This window comes from Rhinolophus hipposideros, assembly GCF_964194185.1.
Source record: "Rhinolophus hipposideros genome assembly, chromosome: 4".
NCBI classification, from domain to species: domain Eukaryota; kingdom Metazoa; phylum Chordata; class Mammalia; order Chiroptera; family Rhinolophidae; genus Rhinolophus; species Rhinolophus hipposideros.
This window is the reverse complement of record NC_138050.1, coordinates 39816240-39837923: the sequence shown is the minus strand read 5'-3', so window position 1 is coordinate 39837923 and position 21684 is coordinate 39816240.

The window sequence follows — 21684 nt, the reverse complement described above, 5'->3', positions numbered from 1 at the left end:
CTTTTCACTTCAAGGCAGCACTTTACGGCTTCTCTTTGGCATGTCCGAGTTGCCAGCGTCACTCTCTTGCACTTTGGGGCCATTATTAAGTAAAATAAGGTGACTTGAACACAAGCCCTGGGATACTGCAACAGTCGATCTGATAATGGAAATGGCTACAATGTGACTAACTGCCATGGCATGTCTACGACGTGGAGACACTGGACAAAGGGATAAGTCATGTCCCAGGTGGGACGGGGCGAGACCACATGAGATTTCATCTCGCCACTCAGAATGGCAAGCAACTTAAAACTTAGGAATTGTTTGTTTCTGGAAATTTCCATTTAGTATTTTCTGACTGTGTTTGATGGAAGGTAATAAACCATGGAAAGTGAAACAACAGATAAGGGGGGGACTAATGTACCATAAACCCGGTAGCTTAAAACAATACAAATTTATTCTCTCACAGTTCTGGAGACCAGAAGTCCAAAATTAAGGTATCAACAAGGTTGGTTTCTTCTTAGAGACTGTGAAGGAAAAACTGTTGCATGCCTCTCTCCTAGCTTCTGGTAGTTGCCAGCAATCCTTGGTGTTCCTTTGCTTGTAGAATGCATGATCCCAATTTCTGTCTCCGTCTTTACATGGCATTCTCCTCTCTGTATGTCCCTGTGTCTTTATATAGCCTTCTTAGAAAGACATCAGTCATTGGATTTAGGACCCACACTAATCTAGTATGGCCTCATCTTACAGAATTACATCTGCAAAGATCCTATTTTGAAATAAAGTCTCATTCTGAGGTTCTGAGTGGATATAATTGTTTTTTGGGGGGGGGCGCTATTCAATCCCATATATTTGGTTCAAACATTCTACATTTTAGCCATCAGCAATGACAGCACCCGGTTGTCACAATGGATTATAGATCTCTACATCATGAGAAATAAAGGCGAGGGAAGAGATTAAGGAAAGAAAGTCTTTAACATAGAACTCTGTTGAAACACATTAGACTAAACAAGTTGTCTGGCACTCCCAGACAAAATCGACGTCCCAGCAAAATCGATGAAGATTTTGCTGTCTTCTTTGTTGCTTAGAGAAAGCACAGGAACGGTTCTCTGCAGGAGGAAACATTCTAAGACATGGGCAATGAAAGCACATCTCATGGAAACATAAAGGTTGGATCACAGCTAATTTAGGCAAGGAAACAGTGCAATGAATATTACGCAACCTATAAAGTTGTCTTTAAGTTCTTAAGGACATGGGGAAATGCTTATGTTGTAAGGCTAAACAAAAAAGCCAGGATTCAAAATTGCACTTGCTCAACTATGAGTTCAACGATGCAATAAAGAGGAAAATAAGGCTGGTGCCAACTGTGAGGTGGGGAGATGGAAGCAGAGAACTATTTTTGTTTTTTATTTTACATATTTCCATATTGTCTGAAATTTCCCCCCAGTGATCACGTAGCCCTTTTAAAAAATAAACTTCAAATTTGAAAGTAGTATTAGATTTACAGAAAAGTTGCAAAGATAATACAGAGTTCCCACTTATCTAGTATCCAGTTTCCTTGTTGTTAACATATTACATTTGTCACAACTAATGAACCAGTATTAATATATCATTATTAACTAATGTCCATTCTTTAATGGGATTTTTAAAGTTTTTAATCTAATGTCCCTTTTCTTTCCCAGAATCCCATCCAGATACCACATTACAAATAGTGATCATGTCTCCTTAGGAATCTCTAGACTGTGACATTTTCTCAGATTTTCTTTGTTTTTAATGACCTTGACAGTTTTGAGAAGTTCTGGTCAGATATTTTGCAGAATGTCCCTCAATTTGAGTTTGTCTGATGTTTTTCTTATGATTAGACTGGGGTTATGAGTGATTAGGAAAGAGACGACAGAAGTTAAGTGCCATACTCATCATATCATATCGAGATATATTGCTTTTTTAATGAAACATACAACGAAATAAATTTTAAATAAGGATTATGATAGGAAGAAAGTGTTTGACTCTGAATGTGGATCATGAGAGTTTTTCTCAATTTTTTTATAGTCTTCTATAAAAAGCATAACATCTATTTAGAAAAAGAATTTCAAAAAGTTCCTACTGAAAATATCCAGAAAGGGCCAGAAAGGTCGTGGCTGTGGGGACGGGCGGGAGTGAGGAGTCTGAGCCTTGCTCTGGCACAGGAACAGAGAGTGTCAGCATGATGGGGAACAAACCAGGGCCTGGCTGCGTGCTGGGAGCAGTCAAGATTACTAATGGCAGGACAGAAAGTAACAGCAACAAAAGGAAAGTGAGGGCCGGGCTGGGAAACAGCACTAATGAGAACATTGAGATGCATTCCAGGCGAAAGGGTAACCCAAAAATGTAAGCAAGCCCACAGCTGAGATTAGTTATAGCCAAATAAGTCATGCAGAATTCAGAGGGTGCAGGCAGCTAAGTGGAAGCTTGGGCACCTCTGCGTCTCCGAATCCAGCAACATAATGCTTTGTATAAATACTGACTTTTTAGGGAAGACAGAGAGGAGCCTCTTCCTTTTTTCCACTGCAGGGATTAAGAAAAGTTTATTGATTTTTAAACAGGCTGTTTCTATTTGGGGCTTATTTTAGATCTAATAAGGCTGTTATTACTATTTTTTTAATTGGGTGCAGAGACGGGAGTTCAATGTCAATCTGTGGCTAAAGTATTTTTAATTACTTTGGGAGATGTTGCACTGAAACCTAGGTTGTAGGTCACACACAAATCCCAGGGCACGGGGCCCACAAGGATATTCCACTAGAACCAGTCACCCCAGCTCTTGGTCCAGCATTAAAATGTCTAGGCAGATGAGGTAAATGACTATAACTTCCAGAGAAAGCAATCTTTCAGTTATGATTGACAAACTTCTATTCATCCTTCAAAACCCAAATCAAGTGTTCTGATGGAAGAAATTGACCAGATGGAAGAAATGAGGGAGTAGGCTTCAGACCTGCAGAGCAGCCACCAAGGCAGGACAGAACTCAAGGGATGGGAGTGGGGTGGGGGGAGGGGAAGACAGTGAAGAGACCAGCCTGGAACTTTCCACTAGATTTTGGAGTCCTTGGGGTGATGTCATAGGCCACTCTTGACTGACCAAGAGGCAAATTGCTGAAACCAGAAGCTGGGAACGAACCAAGTCAAACTGGGGTGAGGATGTAGCATCTGTGGGCAGGTTGGAAGAAGCCTAAACCCCCCCTCCTCCACTCCTGCCCTGTTTTGCCAAGGAAACATCCTGCCTATGGTTTTAACAAGTTGCTTTACTCATTTGTTTTTGTCTATACATATATTCAGGTGGGATCTTCAAATTGCCAAATCCACTAATAGTTTAATACTGTTCTGCTCTAATTTAGAATCTCTACTCTCCTTTCCAGTTTCCTGAGGACTCACATAACAAGAACAAGAACAATAATAAAATAGTAACCGTTTCTAGACCACATCCTATGTGCCCAGCTCCGAGCTACTGTGCTCAGCACCCTCCCGGTGAGATCTGTGTTGTTTTCCTCGTTACAGATGAGGACACTGAGATCCAACAGGCTAAGCCGGGGGGGACAGCTGGTGTGTGACAGAATTGGGATTCTGACCAGAGCTGTCTGGTCCCAAAGCCTGTATTCTTGACTGTGATGTGACACAGGTGAATGGAGTACACAGCTGTGTGGATTGCTGTGGAGCAAATAGAAACACGCTGAGTTCTCAAAACGTACTTTAAGTAAAGTACATAATTATTTAATACTAAAATTGTAATTATTTGATTAAACAAATTAGTAAAACAAAACAATCCAAATAAAAGGAATTAAAACAAAAATAAATAAATGAATTCAATGCTTGAATTAATAATTACGTTAAGTAAATTACATACAAATTACATAAAGTAGTGTCACATGCTTTTGAAGGTTTTATCACATTTCCAAGTTAGATGTTATTTTTTTCCTTCTGGAAAATCGAAAGGGCCTGTGTCCATTCTATCCCATCTTCTCCAATACTTGGATGTTCACACTGAAAGTGTTCTGCTAGGAGCTGGGGGAAGTATAAAGAATAATCACACAGCGTCTGTCTTCAAAGGGTTTTAATACAGGAGTTAAATGGAGGGTTGAAATACGTGCTGAACGAAGCTTTTAGCAAGTTTCTTTGCTCTTTCCCTTTGGCTGCCTAGAAGTGGCATCGACTCAGTTTATTCTGCTGAATATCTCAAATTGGAGAAAGGCCTTGAATTTAACAGCCACGGGCTAAGTTTTAGGAGTATCGTTTTTGTGTATGTTTTCAGGGGCAAGGCTGAGGCTTGAAGAGTGTGGGGATGCTGTGATTGTCAACTGCCATGAGAGGCTGCAATCTGTCTTTGCCCCAGACCTTGGAGAGAAGAATAAATTTTAGATTTGGTTGCTATGGAAGTCATTCTATTTCCCAGTTCCACTGGCCTGCCCTGGAATTATTGTTGGGTTCAGTTTAGCAAACCTTTATTGTGGCCCTCTATGAACTATGTAGTGTGTGAGAGAAGATGGGGTGTTTAAAGTTGCAAAGGGCATAGTCTGTGACCTTGAAGGATTTATCATTGAGATCGGAGAACAGATTTGTCAGGAAAAGATGGTTAGTTCAGTGACAGAGGTTTGAATAAAGTGCTATGAGAGCCCAGAGAAGGGATTGAGCCCTGTGTTGTAATGTGGTGTGGTGTCGTGTGTGTGTGTGTGTGTGTGTGTATGTGTCTACCTGTGTGTGTCTATGTATGTATCCATATGTGTGTCTGTGTGTCTATGAGTGTGTCTGAGTATCTGAGTGTGTCAGTGTGTATATCTTCCTTGAAGACAAGATGTCTGACCTAAATCTTGAATCTAAATCTTCCGTTTACCAAGCAAACGGAAGGGGATGGAGAAATGCACTGAGGCACCACCAGGTGACAGGCGAAGACCCATAAACTTGGATGTGAGGTAGGGATGTCAGCAGACAAGGCTGAAGAAGCAGGCAGGGGTCAGGATGGGGAGGACCATGGATGTTGGCTGAGGCACTTGGGTTAATCCTGTAATAGAATGGGGCCTTGGGAAGCAGGGGAAAGACATGGTTAGGTTAGCCCATTGGGGACACTGCTCTGGCAGCAGCCTGGGGACCAGAGTGATGGTGGGCCTAATGGTGGCAGTGGATTACTGAGCTTAGTCACCAGGGAAAACAATACAGGAAAGAGGCAATCAGGGCCCAAATTCCAGCAGGGAAAAAAGTGATAGAGAGGAGAAGTTTCCACACCATCCTGCTTCCCAAAACCCAGCTGACATTTCCATCTCCTCTTTCCAGCCTCCTCTCCTTGCTTGCCCCTTGCCAACCTTTTCCCCAGCAGCTCCCCAGCCTTCCAGATGATCCAACCTTCAGAAAGGCTCTCCTTAAACAACTGGGAAGAAGGAAGTCTGGGGAGGGAAAGAGACCACAGCAGAGAATTGGCAGAAATAGAGCCTGCCAGTGCTTCTGCATTCCAAGTGTCCTTATCTGATCACTGTGCGGTTTCATTTGCTCTTTGCAGTTTTATAAGTCCAGTTACTTCTCTATCAGATTAATTGAAGTGTACACTTATGAAGGGATTAAGTTATGGTGTTAGGGGACTGGGGTTCTAACTCTGGGGGGTTTTAGAAAACCACTTTTTTCCTCTTTAATGGAAACAAATTTTCCTCCTCCCTCCTCTTACCACCTTCTGTTGCCACTCTCCAGGTTGGCCAGGTGAAGACCCTGTGACTACTCCAGGGGAGATTTCTATTATCTCAGAAATAGGCCTCCACTGTAAGAGTTTCCTTGTAAGAGCTTATTCTTTGCTTCCAGAAGTCATTTCAGTAAATATCTATCAAGTTAGGTTTTCATTTAAATAACGTCTGTTGTGGGGAGAGGAAATAATTAAAATGTAACGAGACTGTTAGCAATCAGATCTGTGACTTTTCAACTTTCTTATTCTGGTGAAATCAGAAGCAACAGACATTTTTGAGGACCTGCCCTGTCAACGCATCGCACTGCCATGTTTCCCCGAAAATAATTTTTGCTCCAAAAGACGCATTAGAGCTAATTGTCCGGCTAGGTCTTATTTTGGGGGAAACAGGGTAGGGAGTGGGGTTGGCGCTCGGATGAGGCAGAGAACAGCCAGTCCTGTCCTCTAAGAGGTAGGGCCATGGCCCAGGGGAAAACTGCCTCTGCTCCAGGGAGTCAGCGGCACTTGTGTCGCTTGTGAACTGCGTTTTTGTGTGTGTGTTTTTTAAGAATTTTTTAAAAAAATTTTCTTGGGGAATATTGGGGAACAGTGTGTTTTTCCAGGACCCATCAGCTCCAAGTCAAGTTGTTTTCAATCTAGTTGTGGAGGGCGCAGCTCACTGGTCGACGTGGGAATCAAACCCGTGACCTTGGTGTTTGTTATGAGCACTGCGCTTTAACCAACTGAGCCAACCGGCCTCCCTGAACTGGGTTTTTAAATGGCATGTGGATATTTGACAGGGAAAGACAAGGGCATTCCAAGCTGAGGAGACAGCATGGGGGGAAATAGTGTGCTGAGTGGGGGAGGAGTCAGGTATGGCTGGAGGCCTAGGTGTTTGCAGAGTGATGGGAGAAGCAGAGGTGGCTGGTAAAGTAGCCTGAGGGCTGAGTGCAAAGGCCCTGACTGGAGCTGGGCTTCACTTACAAGCAACTGGAAGTTATCAAATGTACGTAGGCATGATGCATTTTGTGTTTCAGGAAGATAACTGGGTAGACTAAAGGGGAGTGATAAAAATCAATCTGCAAGCGGTTAGAGGATAAAGATGATGAAGCCTGCTTTAGGCAGTGGGATGCAGAATTGAGCTGAGCTGAGTACTGATGATATAGAAAGGAGTAAAGTGTGCTGGAAAGTTTGCTAGTTTGGGAAAATAGGTGCCTGCCAAGCACTGTATTAGGATACCTGAGAATAGGTAACACTTATATAAACTGCCTTCTTCTGGTATCATCTCAGCAGCATATAAAAATGTAATTACCTACGAATTTGGCAGAAGGCAAGACGGGAGAGCTGAAGGAGGGCATATGAAGAGAGACTTGTTCTTTGTGCCCAGGTGGAATCTGCTAGTTTTTCTACGGTGTGAAGTTGTGCCATTGATGTTAACCACTGTTTGCTGTATTAAGTAGAACTCTCACTCCCAACGCCCACATATGAGGCATTTCTGGGACTCATTGGATGAAAGCACACATTGAATGAAACTCTAGAAGGACTTTCTAGAAGGCAGCCTGAGCTGAGATATCAGGAACCTAGATAGGCAGGTTGAAAATCTGGGCTGCAAATAATTAGGGTACTGAAGGCAGCTGAAGCCAAGGTGATGGGTGAAATCATCCAAGGAGAGCCCAGCACAGAAACCAAAGGAACATCAGCATTTAGGGAGCCGCTGTGGAGGGGTGGCAGTGGAAATTGAGGTATGAAGAGGACAGGGAGAGAGCAGAGGCTGGGACTGTGCCATACAATGGGACCAGGCTGGTTAAGAGGCAAGTAAAGCCAATACAGACGGCGGGGGGAGGGGGGGCGGGGGGAGGGGGGGCGGGGGGGGTGGAACAAGCACAGTGGGAGCAAGAAGAAGTGGGCAGGGCAGGGAGGAGGTGTGTGTCGGCCTAAGTGAAGCTGGGCAAGGGAGACAGTGGGAGCTGGACGGTTGTGCCCAGGAGGCAGTGGGAGCTGGACGGTTGTGCCCGCGTACTAACTGCTCTCAATCTAGGCCCAGCTTACTTTGCTCTTGGCCTATAATTCATGGCTTTAAGGAAAGCCACTGCCTTGACATTTTGGGATTCCATCCCCAGGCATCAGAGGTAAAGCAAGAAGCATCTTATAACCTCCTTTCACTCATCTCTGGGATAAGAGCTTCTGGACCACTGGGCCAACATTGTCCTTTCTTGTTCTGCACTGAGAAAAAAAATATATCAGCGTCGATACCATGCAGAGATATTTCTGCGAGTGGCTTTGATCTTGTGTAGGAACATTCCAGGAGAAAAAGAAGAAAAAAGCTTCTTAAGAATCTGGTGCTTGTTGGCTGAGAGATTGGGTGTTGGGCTGATTGATGAAGGTCATGACACTCAGCAGTTAGGGGGAATAAAGCACTCCCCCCCGTTATCAGAAGAACCGCATGGCATGTTCTAATCCTGGCAAGCCAGCTGCTATCTTCACGGTTAAGCACCTCTAACCACTACCATGTGTCAGCTGGAAATTTCACTTACCCAAAGAAATAAACAACAATATGTAATAGTGTCAGGAAAAGTTTGTGTACCTATGTTCACATAGCAAGCAGAATCATGTTCATTGAAATTCTATCCTATGTGCAAACAGATTTTTTTTAATATATGCATGAAGTTTTATAATCATCTCTGAAGATTTTTAATATGGGAATGTGATGGGACAGGGTTGGAGAATTTGATATAAAGGCTCTATACGTAAAATTGTTCTCTTACTTTTTCTACTTTTCACAATCACAGTGTAAATGATACATACATTAGTAATAATGTTTATTTCTTTGGTTAAATAAAAATTCCAATGGACAGGAGGTAGATTTTAGAGGTTTTTAAATCACAAATGAAGCAAAATAGGGTCATTATTAATCTAAGATAAATCCGAGAAAATTGCATCCATTTTGGTGGATTGGGACCAAATGCAGATTTTTCAAGAAAAAGTAAAGAGGCAATTAACCCACAAGTTTTCTTTTTCTTTTTTTTTAAGTTTTCTTTTTATAAAGTTAGTATTTTCTCTTTGATTAATGATGGAAATTGATTGTGTCTACATTCCATTCTTTCTCTTCTTATCAATTGAGAAAATAGACTATATTGCATCTGCTGCTCCTCTCTTCACCCCAAATCTTCTTAATCTCATTAAGACAGAATTGCTAAACAATAATAGTTGATGATAGTTTCTCGTAAGACGAGGAAATTGGATAATCATAGAGATTGAGGGAACATCCAACAGGTATGATTGAAGGAGGCAGCTGCATGTGGGGAAATCTGTGGGGTCTCATTTTGAGAATTTTATTTTGACAACCCATTCCTCACTTAAAAAAGAATATTTTCTGAACTGAACTTGAACTATTAGGGTCATTTTTTTTCTGAATGGTTTTTGGTTCTCATTCATTTACTTATTGAGAGCCTACCACGCACTGTGCTAGGATATCTGAGAAGTAATGCTTTTATATGTAATATAAGAAGTAATCTGAGGAGAAGTAATGCTTTGTGGTATCATCTCAGGTGCATCTAAAAGTGGAATCACCTAAGAATTTGTTAGAAGGCAAAAAGGCAGAGCTAAAGAAGGACAGATAAAGAGAGACCTGGCCTTTGTGCCCAGGTGGAATTCTGCTAGTTCTTTTCAGGTCTACAATTGTACCATTGGTGCCAACCATCATCCCCTATATAAAATGGGGCTCTCACTCCAGACCTCCACACTTGTGGCATTTCCAGGAGACTCTGAGGGACTGCACCAGGCCTTCGGGTATACAAGTAGGTTCTTGAGGGCATCCATCTCAGAGCCAGATGAGGGATAAGAGGAAAATCCCGTTTGGTTAGATTCTCCAGGCTCTCTGACCTGCACTAGAAATATTTTTGAGTCTTCTAGTTGAAACCTTCCATTATGTGTGATGAGAACAATGCGAACTTACCCTTTTTGTCCTATGTGTTCCTATGTGTCATGGCTAACCAGAGTCACAGATACGTGTTTCAAACCAAAATTTCGGGGACCTTATTGCCTCCACATTTTCCAGTCAGAGATGAAAGAGCTAAACATATGGCAAAAGCATATTGCCAGTTCAATCATTCTTTTTTTATTTCCTGAAACACAAGACTCACATGATCCTGAGTCAGAAGAAAAGTGAGCTCACACACAGCCCAGCAGAACTTGGTGCTGGACTAGACTAGAAGATTCTGATCCGAAAGCGTCTTGTTCCAAAGTTATTTGAAAGCTTAAAAAATGGATGTAGCTGCGACTTCATGTGGCGAAATAACATGGGTATGTGAGAAGAGAAATGTCATAGTGATTATAAATAATAATAATATTGGCTACCACTTATTAGCACTTACCGTGTTTCAAGTTTTCTACTAACGGCTTTGTATACCTGCTCTAGAAGCCAATTCTAGGGCTCAGTCAGAGTGGTTAGCTGGTTCTCAGGGGTTAGCACATCTGCTTTTCCTCATTTTCTTGCTTGCTATATTTATTTCTGCTTCATTAATCTTAATGCATACACATGCTTTATCCTAACCCACTTAACATTTCTTTTGGAAAGGTAACATTTTGATTAATGAAATACAATTTTGGAATGATTTTTCTAAAGAGTGGTTAATTGTGAAGACTTTAGTTTGTCTTAAATTCTAAAGAACTGATGGTTTATCAGAAAGAAGACAACAGCCATTCTTGTTAAATTATTCTGCTCATGTTTATTATATAAAACAGTGGTATTTTATGCAAACAAAATTGATGAAAAATACATTTTGCATCCAATCCATGGACCACAGGATAAGTAGTTCAGATAATTAGTGTTTTGATTTGAGCCTTAATAAATATACATATGTACTTATTATTCTTATTACATTCCCATTTAGATCATAAGCTCCTTTCTAAAGGATAAGATCTGTAAACTTACTATAATTCCTTCACCTGCTGGCTCAATTAGTATTATTCAATGAAGTTGCTATCTGTTAAATTATGGGATATTTTTCAAAATACTTTTTATAATACTTAAAATACTATTTTTTCATTATTAAAATACTTTTTGAATGCAAATCATGATCTGTGATCCAAACATTATAAATGTCCTGTTAAGGTAGTTTCAGGATACTTCACATGGAAACTGAATACCCTCTTTTATAGGTTACTCTTACGTTACCTCTTCTGAACTTGTAATTTATCAAAGGGCCCAAGTAGCTATCAAAGTCCGACTGTCTGTGTCTGTGTCCAGTCTCTCCTACTCACCGTATAAACTTGGGCAAATTATTTAGTTCTTTGAGGCTAAATTTTCTCATTGGCAAATGAGGTCAACAGTGGTAGCTAATCCTAAGTTTTTTGTGAGGTTTTAGTAAAACAATCCATTTAAAGCACATAGCAAAATGCCTAGCACAAGGTGAATAACCAATAAATATTAATTATCTAGATGAACTGATATAGAAAATTAGTCATAATATATTGCTAACTTGCTTCGCTTGAAAGGCCTTTTCTCCTGACTTGTCCTGCACACTTATGCTCATAGAGTAAGGGCCAGGAGTGGGTCAGGGTCAAGGTCCATTCAAGGTTTTCTTCTCTGTGAACCTCCCTCCCTCTTCCAGACAGAGGGTTCCCTGGGTAGTCCTCTACATTGAATTGGAAACAAGTGTGCAATTGGGCTCCCTGACTAGGCAGTAGGGACTCTGAGACAGGGACTGGATTATTCTCCTCTGTATCCCATAACACACTTTGTTGGATAATTGCATGAATAAAGAAGCATAGAGCCCATAGTGAAAGGAGATTCCTGCCCTTTCCCTCTCATTGATCGGATCCTAAGGGACAGATTAAAAGAGGTTATAGAAGTGGAAGAGGTTGGTATGAGAATAAAAAGGATCCTACAAACTTAGAAAAAGACTAATGGTTTTGTAGTCATGGTAACAAGGAGCCACCAGAACTGGTTTTAAATCTGTTTATCTATTGGTAACAACTAACTGAAGTGAACATACTTCTGGAAACCTACCAGTCAGTGTCAGCTCTTGCTTATGAAAATCAGGCAGTAAAAATGGACCCACTCCAACAAAAACAAATGCCAGCCAATCATCTGAGCAACGAATCATCTGAGCAACCACACTTTTACAGGTGATATCTACCGACTTACAGCCCTGAAAGTTACCAGCCCATAAATTCCATACTTCTCAACAACCCTACCTGACATCACCAGTCTCCTCTGTTCTTGGAGATGGTGCCTGACTGGGAGAGTTCTCCCTTATTAAAGCAAGCAATAAATTCAATTTTTTCCCTTTTATTTTAGATATTGCGTGATAGTCTCATCATTCTTTGACAATTCTGACAGAAATTTTTTTGTTTTGAGTTAAATTTCATGAAACAAAATTATTTTAAACACGTAGAATGAACAATTCAGTGATATTTTTAGTAAATTCACAATGTTTTGAATTTAATTCCAGAATATTACCTTTACTCCAAAATGAAACCCTGTATTTCCTAATTGCCCCTTCTCTCTACCACCTGTCACTAATCTAATTTCTGTCTTATAAACACATGTTTATATTTTATAAATCCAAGACGATTTGAGTAAGAATTCTTCCATCAAGCTTTCCTGCTCCTTGACTATAACCAGCATAGGAATTTTCAAGCTGTAGAAATATATTAATATAGCAGGGTCAAGAAAGAAATTGAGTTATTATTGAGCAAAAAGCCCAAACACTAATTCACTACGATACACTTATCAGAGAGGATGATAGTGTTAATAGACAAGTCTCAGAAACCAAGATCAGGAACAGGAAGTTTTCCTCTGAGCTCCAGACGCACATATTTTCTTGCCTACATCAAAATCTAGTGTGGAACAGATTTTGAGGAGTCACATTTCTCAATTTCAAATTTTAGTACAAAACTACAGTAATCCAAGATGGATAGATGGATAGATTAATGGAATAGAATTGAAAGTCCAGAAATGAACTCATATGGTCAATCAACTTTAGACAGTGGTGCCAAGACCATTCAAAGGGGGAAAGGATAATATTTTCAACAAAGGTGCTGGGACAACTAGATGTCCACATGCAAAAGAATGAAGTTGCACTCCTTTACATCATATACAAAAATTAATTCAAAATGAATCATAGACTTAAATGTATGAGCTAAAACTATAAAATCCTTAGAAGGAAATGTAAATCTTTGTGACCTTGGATTAGATAATGGATTAGGCAAGAGAAATAAAAACTTGTTCACACAAAAAAACGTGTACATGAATGTTCATACCAGCATTCTTCATAATAGCAAACAAAGTAGAAACAACTCAAATGTCCATCAACTGACGAATGGATAAACAAAAGAGGTAATATCCATATAATTCAGCCATTAAAATGAATGAAGTACTGATACATGCTACAACATATATGAATCTTGAAAACATTATGCTAAGTGGAGATAGGGTCTTTACAGAGGTACAAAAGTTAAAATGAGGTCATTAGAATAGGCCTTACTCTAATGTGACTAGTGTCCTTATAAAAAAGGGAAATTTGAATACAGTCTCAAAAGACCTCATATTGTGTGATTCCATCTTTATGAAATGTCCACAATAGGTAAAAAAAATTCATAGAGACTGAAAGTAGATTAGTGGTTGCCAGGGGATAGGAAGGAGGAATGAGGAATGACTGCTAATGGCGTTTTCTTTTTGCAGTGATGAAAATGTTTTTTAAAAGTTAGTAATGGTGACTGCAAAACTCTGTGAATGTATTAAAAAACCACATAAAATGTGTCTCAAACCGCTATAGAAAAATCTAAATTGGATATCTCAAAGGCATCTAAAATTCAGTGTATCCAATATCAAACTCATGTTCTTTAATATCAAAGAACACGTGCTTATCCTCTTCCTGTGCTCTCTAGAGCTTAGTGAGTGGACCACTGTCGTGCAGGGTGGCAGGCGGGGTCTCTGGCCCCGCTGCCCAAATAAGAACACAGGACATGGTGAGGCCAAAAAGGAACACCCACGGAGCCATAGATACGGGAGTCATGCCACTATATTCTCGCTGGTGGCTGGGTTGGAGACACAGGAAGCAGGAGCCACACTGTCCGCAACCCGTCATCCTAACTGCAGTCCGCACTTGCCAGCCACCATATTCTTGCTAGCCCCCATTTTTTTGTTAGCATAGCCACAGCAGTTATATTAGTGGCCAATGGCTCACTGGTTACAGTTGACGGCCAACTAGCCACAGCTGATGGCCAGCCAATCACAGTTGATGGCCATTTACTACCTGAGCCAGCACTTTTCTATGTGAGGCCGAGAGCCTGGAAACTGCTTTCTGGGGCTCTGTCCCCACAATCACCATCCATCTAATTACACGAAATAGAAACCCCTGTGTCAGGCTTGGCACCTGTCTCTCCCTTCCCCTAATATTTAGTCTATCCTTGAATCTTATCCATTTTACCTCCTAAATATCTCTTTAATTTTTCCACTTGTCCGTATTTATTTCTATATCCCAAAGCCAACATTGTCTTTTGTTAACAAAGCTTCTTACCTGGCCTCCTTCTCTACTCGTATATGCTCTTGTCCCTCTTCAATTTGCCATCCATGCAGCAGCTGGTAGTGCTGGATTGCTGGAGAGACAAACCAGGCACATGCTAACTACATCAACAGAGCACCAAAAAATGGAACCAACATTTCTGGAAAACTTTTGATATGTTGTCTCACTTAGGATACAAAATTTCTGTTAGGTAACAGAAAACCCAGCTCACACTTGCTGACATAGGGAGAAAATGTATTATTTCACCGAACAAGTTCAAAGTTAGGTAGGTTAATGTAATGTTAAGCTCAGGCACGTCTTGAAACACCTAATTTTTTCTCTTTCCATTCTGCTGCCTCCCCTCATCGTGGTAAGGTGGCTGCCAGCAGCAAATTGGCTTCATGTTTTTCTATTCACTAGCAGTGGGAGATGGAAAATCTCCTCCAACATGAAGTTCTTCCTTTAGCAAATTGAAGTTACATGTGACGCAGTGGACCAGGGAAAGTCCAAACACTTGTTGGCATGATTAAGGTTTACCTGTGGATTGGGTGGACAGCTGAACAAACTTTGAGGATCTGCTGAGAAGGAGGAACAGGGGTAATACATGTTGCCTTGACCTAATATGTCTCTTCTTTTATGCAAAGCTTGAAATATAAGGAAGGGACCCTCCTATAGTGCAGAAAAAGGAAGGTAACTTTACAAAATATCACTTACAGCATGAGTGTTCCCTCTTTGTATTTCAATATTCAAAATTCAAATGCACTTGATTTTCTGTCATCTGGCATAAGCAAAATTCAATAATTTATCTATAATTCAGTAAAGAGCTTTCCAATGATTATTCTTGCATTATGATAAAGTTAAAATGTAAAGACTATGATACAGAATTAGGTGGGTCTTTCTTTTTCCAATTCAAAAGTATATCGAGGGGAGGCTGGTTAGCTCAGTTGGTTAGAGTGCAGTGCTCGTAACAACAAGGTTGCCGGTTCGATCCCCACATGAGGCACTGTGAGCTGTACCCTCCACAACTAGATTGAAACAACTACTTGACTTGGAGCTGATGGGTCCTGGAAAAACACACAAAATAAATATATTTTTAAAAAATCATCACTTAAAAAATATACATGTATATATTGAGCATGATGGAAGAGGTTCTCTTACCACGGGTACACACAAAGTCACCCTCCTCCATTTTGGGTTCTAAGCATTTAAGCAATACATATACACCACATATCTGCAATTGTGCTGGCCAGCTGTTAAGTAAAAAGGAAAGGTTCTAGGCACAGTTATAGGATAAACGGAAAGACCTGAAATCATTCTTTCATCTAATAGGCTGTGGGGACAGAGTCCCAGAGAGCATTTTCCAGCCTCTCGGCCTCAGGTGGAAAGGTGCTGGCTCCGGTAGTAGAAGGCCGTCAGCTGTGGCTAATTGGCTGTCAGGTGTAGCCAGTTAGACAATTAGCCACTGATATAACAGCCAGCTGCACGAGTCCAGTCCAGTCGGGAGTTGAGAGAGTAGAGAGTCCAGTCCAGTCGGTTGGTTGGCAGGCAGAGAAGTTGACAGCAAGTTGCAGGTCATGTGACTCCAGCCTCCAGTGAGACTATAGTGGTATGACTCCCCTACCTATGGCTCCGTGGGTGTTCCTTTTTGGCCTCACCATGTCCTACGTTCTTATGTGGGGAGCGGGAGTTGAGACCCCGCAGGCCGCCCCGCATGATAAATGGCGGAGCAAGCAGGGTCCCTCGCATGACATAGGCTTAGGCCTATTATAAGTGATTAAGTTCTAAAATATGCTGTATTAAAAATCAAGCACATTTATCCCAGAGATAACGGACTCTATGGGTAACCTTTATAAATATGAGGTTATTCATTTGAGAGTACTAAGTCACTAGCAAGTGTTGAGGTCCAGGCAATTCATTTCATTTCCCCGTACTTTTAGTTGACAGCTCCTGAAAGTCTACTGTAAGAAGCTCTCTTTCCCTATGTAGTCAGGATCTGTAGTTGGTCAGTTAAAGTAGGGAATCACAAAATTATAATAAATATCCTTAAAACTTTATTTTTAATTGAAAACATATACAAGTCCATTCATCCACCACTCGGTATCAGGCTAAGGCCTTCTCTTTGACGGGGGGGGGGGGGGGGGGGCGCATATTAACTGGGGCTGCGCGTAAGGCTTCCATTAACACAGCAAGTAACATTGTCAATTTTAGTTTCAGTGAGGACTCAAGCGAAAACTGAGGGCAGAATTCTAGATTTTGGCAACCTTTTCCCCCACCCAAACTTTCACATTTGTTTTACCCACACCTAATTCCACAACATTTTTTTTTTCTTGAGAAAGACCTGATAAAGTCTTGTCCTTATCTGTTTTTTCCCAAGCACTCAACTTATTTTCATAGAGATGACCCTCTTTACACTCATATTTGGATGGTTTGAGTAATATTGAATTTAATTATGTAATTACTAAGTATAACTTGCATAAACAAGTTTGGGAACAAATGCCTGACTTTTGGAAAGCATACAACTCACTTAGGGAGCGAAGTAATTAGCCTATCAGGGACTAGACTACTTTCTAGTTGTAAAAATTGGGTGGGCCTTGAGCCCAAATATGCCCCAAAATGTCAGGCATATTTTTCAAAGGTCTGAACCATAGGAAAGCTGAGCCCATTTAAGAAACGAAAATCTAAATTCTGAGACTTAGCCCTCAAACTCACATGAAATTAGTGCTGAAATTCTTTTGAGAGGAATGCTAATTAAGGAGATTTGAGCGAACCTTTCTTTGCTAGGTCTCCAGTAGGACCAGGGAAGCTTCTCTGTGGGAGGGCGTGATGCCTGAGCCTTCATGTGGATGTGATTAGTGTCCCTGAGTCTACTGGTAAATGCTCTAAAATATTAAAATATATCTCGCTTTGAAGGAGGCAGGAAAGGAACTGTTCCTCGTTTGTATTTAATAAAATATTGAAGTCTAAAGTAGCCTTAATATGGGTCAGATTACTAAGGATAATAAAATTCTCCAAAAGAACCCATTTGCTAACCAGTCGGGGAAAAACTCTCTTGTTTCCTGGTGTTCTCTTGTGATAAAACAGCTGGTCTACAGTGGGGATTATAAAGCTTTAATCTGAAAGAGATCTGCACTTACCTTCATTAATGGTTAAATTGTACACTAAGAATTACCCACCAAAACGATAAAAAAAGTGGTGCTTGAGGGTGGGCCATGGAATTAGAAGTACTTCTTCCCGGCCTCCCTTAAATTGTCTAAAATGAAATTATATTACTTTTATGAGTATAAACAAGAACAAAAACAGCACCACAATTTACCACCACAATTAGTAATAATAGGCAGAACCAGTTTAAAGTTTTGAACAAAATAACCTGTAGCCTCAACAGAGGATCCCTCTTTGGGTGGTTCTTATTGAATTCAGAGGGAACACCAAACAATTCTTTTACAATTTTCCTACTGTTTTGTCTCATGCAATTTAAGAACTTTATTTAGGAGAAGCAAAGACCAAGCAATGCAAATCCACAGCTGTTTTCCTAACTAGCATTTAGGAAGCCCATTGACTTATGGAATCTCTATCTTACAAGGTTTAACAAGTCTTCCAAAAGGCAGCATTAAATGGAGTGAAGATCATGAACTCTGGAGTCAAAATGTTGAGTGACCTTGGACAGTTACTTAACCTCTTTGTGCCTCAATTGCCACATCTGTAAAATAGTTATACCTATGAATTAAAAGAGTTAATGTGTAATTAATAAGTTATGTATAAACTGCTTTTAACAGTGCCTGGCATATAATAGGTTCTATACAAGTTTAGTAAAGAAATGCAAATTTAAAAAAAACAATGTGTTTACTAAGCATACATTTTAAAGTTAAGAATAGTTTTTGTATTACTTTCAACATTCTCTTTCAACGTTATCCTTCAAGATTCTTATTAATAATGTCTACTAAACCTAGACAGGTTAAACTGATGCATAATGAAATGTATGATATATTTAGGGACAAGTAATCTAAATTTCTAGGAAGATAGAGTTTACAGAAGGTTATAAAATGAAGACCTTGATGATATCGTGTGCCGTACCCGTGAATAAACAGCATCTTCCCCACAGTGTGAGACCCCTGAGAGATGCTGACAGCGCATGGGGAGGAACCCAGTTTAAATGGGTGCGTGTGTATATGCTAGGGGTTTCAGAAGATGAATTCTTGGCTGTTCCTCCCTTCCAAAGGTGGAGTCTAATCCCCTCCCCTTGAGTGTGAGGTAGACCTAGTGACCTGCTTCGAATAAATAAAATGTAGAAGGGATGGTGTGCAACTTTAGAGCCTAGGTCTTTCCTCACTTGGATCTGAAGGAAGTTGAAGGAAGCCAGGTGCCATGTCATGAGGATACTCAGCAGTCCCGTGGAGAGCGACGTGGTACAGAATTGAGAACTCCTGCCAACAGCCCTGGGAGGCAGCCATCTTGGAAGCGTATTTTCCAGCCCTCCTCAGTCTCCAGATGACTGCAGGGATGGCTGACTGCTTGAGTGAAACCTCATGAGGGATACAGAGCCAGAACTACCAGTTGAGCCACTTCTAGATTCTTGACCTGCGGAAACCATGTAAGATAACAAATGTTCATTGTTTTAAGCAGGCACATGTTTGGGATAATTTTCTACACAGCATAGATAACTACTACAGTGTGTATTTATGGCTGAAATGAACAAGAGAGCAGTATAAAGTAACCTTTCTAGAACTGACACTATTCAACCAGTGAAAATCCATCATCTTGGCCTAAGAGCTGTTGCCAAATTTCAATAAGAAGCTGTGATAAAATGGTTTCTTTCTTCTCCCTGCCCAGTTGCTACTTTTTACGTCACAAGCTGTCAGGGTTTGTCCTATCAGTTAGCATAACTGCCTAGAATATCTCTGGTAAAGTTTGAGTGCAATCTGTTACTAGGAGAAGACTGGTAGCCTGCCTATGGAAGCCCCCAAAAATGAAGTTTACCATAAACTCTCTGGGCTTTGGTTCTTTATCCTGAAGGGTCAGAAACTATACTTTAGAATATTCAGAACTCATAGACTAAATGGACAGACTTGGGGGCAGAACTATGCAAATTAAATTCACATGAAACTAATGTGGAAGTCAGAAAGTTTCTCTAAATGTACTATGTGCGGAATAGAATTCTGATGCCTTCATCCCGAGTTCCTCTTTTTCCTGAATGATAGCTTGAAGGCCATGCTAGCAATCAGAAGGTGGTCCAGTGAAGTTTGCAATTAAGAGCCAAAAGAAGGGGAAAGTCTGAAGGTACGTTCTTCCCAGCAAGTCTCAGCAAACTGATCCTACCTGAAGTAGAGAACACTTTGGGTCACAAATTGCTCACATCTTTTGGATTCAATACCTCCCCTCAGTGGGTAACACTGTACACACTGTCATATTTTATTCCCTCCAAATCCTGTTTAGTAAATTGACTATTTCTGTTCACATTTTCTTTTTCCTCAAATGAGTTAATATCACTTAAAAATCAGTGTATCTAGGAAACATTGAGGCTCTTCTCACTATATGTTGATTTAATTCGTTTAATTCTCTGGGGGTATCTTATTACCAAGCCCTTGGGAGGTATCTCACAAGTGCCCTCACACACTACCTGTACAGTTTGTATCAGAAGGCATTTATTAGCATATCAAAGCTTGATCAGAGATATTTTAGAACTGGCATAGTATTTCAAAGGCAGTTTTGCAATTGCTGATCTTTTATCTAAGAAAATTTTCACGATCAACACCTGGTGATCCTGACTTGATCACCAGGAGTTGAAAAATGAATAAATACTAGTTATCAAAAATAGAGTATTTATATGACGCTCTCCTTTTTTCTGTCCATTGTATTCTGTCCAATAGTAGTTTTCCAACTTGAACCATGAGTATTCTTACCAAAACCAACTCATTCAAATTTGAAACAATTAGGCTAATTTGTGCCTATCAGTTTCAGAAATTCAAAAACAATTTTTACTATCCACAATTAAAAATTAAATTTCAAGAGAAAATACCTTAGTATTTAATATCTTAGTATTAACCACTATCTATTGATTCAAAGTTGAAAAGTTGTGGGGGCAGAGTCCCAGAGAGTAGTTTCCAGTCTCTCCGCTTCACGTGGAAAGGTGCTGGCTCGGTTATTAGATGGCCATCAGCTGTTACCGGTTAGCCATTAGCCGCTAATACAACTGCCGTGGCTACGCTAGGGGGTTGTTAGTTGGCAGAGAAGTGGACTGCAGATTGCAGCTAGCAAGTGCAGTTAGCCAGCGGATTGTGGATTGTGGATTGTGTTGACCCTACTTCCTGTGTCTCGCCCGGCTGCCAGCGAGACTGGGGTGCAGGAAGACCCCTCGTTGGGGTACTGGCGGATGTTTGCTTTTGCATCTCGACCAGCCACCAACAAGAATATAGTGGTATGACTCCCCTATCTATGGCTCCGTTGTTCCTTTTTGATCTCATCATGTCCTGCGTCTTGTGTGGGGAGTGAGAACAGAGATGCTGCATGACACATGGCGCAGCGAGCAGGGTACGGTGCTGGCCAAAGCGAAGGGCGGTGGAGCAGTTTGTGCATGTGAACACTCAGTCTCAGGAAGACCAGGAGGAACAGCTGCCGGAGAGCTGGACCCCCGTGGAGGAGTGGGATGACGTGGACGGTTCCTTAACCAGCATAGGCCGGAGAAAGCAAAGGTCATTGCGGCTGTGTGGGCTGGGAAGTGCTTGCTGGGGCAGCCCAGATGCGGGACTTGTAGTCCCAGGAGGAAACGCTTGCTGAGTCCCCAGTGGACGATGCGGGTGAGGTCAAGGTCGTCCCTCATCCCCAGGTTGGGGAGAATTTGGAGCCCTCACCCTGCGGAGAGGGCACACAGTGTGAGGCCAACACACAGCCCTGGCTAGTGACTGTGGACTATGGGGAATTGCCTTCCATCCCTGATTTGATGGCCCACTTGACTGTTTGCTTGGGAACGTACCACCATGTAGTGCAACTGGCGGATGTTTGTTTTTGTGTCTCACCCGGCTTCCATTGAATACTGTGCTGCAGGAAGACCCCTTGTTGGGGTGCTGGAGGATGTTTGCTTCCTGTGTCTCGACTGGCTGCCATGGAGAATATGTAAGTACCTTGGCTGTGAGCCACTATTGTTCCAATGTGGTGCCCTGGGAACCCTGGCTGTGCCCAGGAAGTCTGGCTGTGCCCAGAAAGACTGGCGGTGCCCTGAGAAACCCTGGCTGTGCCTAGAAAGTAGGTGGACACCTACTGGGACGTTACTTGAACTGGACTAAAACTTTCTCGTGAGCTGGGTTCCTGGTACAGGGCCCCTCGAGGAAGACACTTGTCGTGTAGATTGTGAGACGAGACCCTGAAGGGGAAGAGTGTGGGGACAGAGTCAGGAGTGCAGTTTCCAGGCTCTCGGTCTCACGTGGGAAGGTGCTGGCTCGGTTATTAGATGGCCATCAGTTATAATCAGATGGCCATCCCCTGTGGCTAAGTGGCCATCAGCTGTTATGGGTTAGCCGTTAGCCACTAATA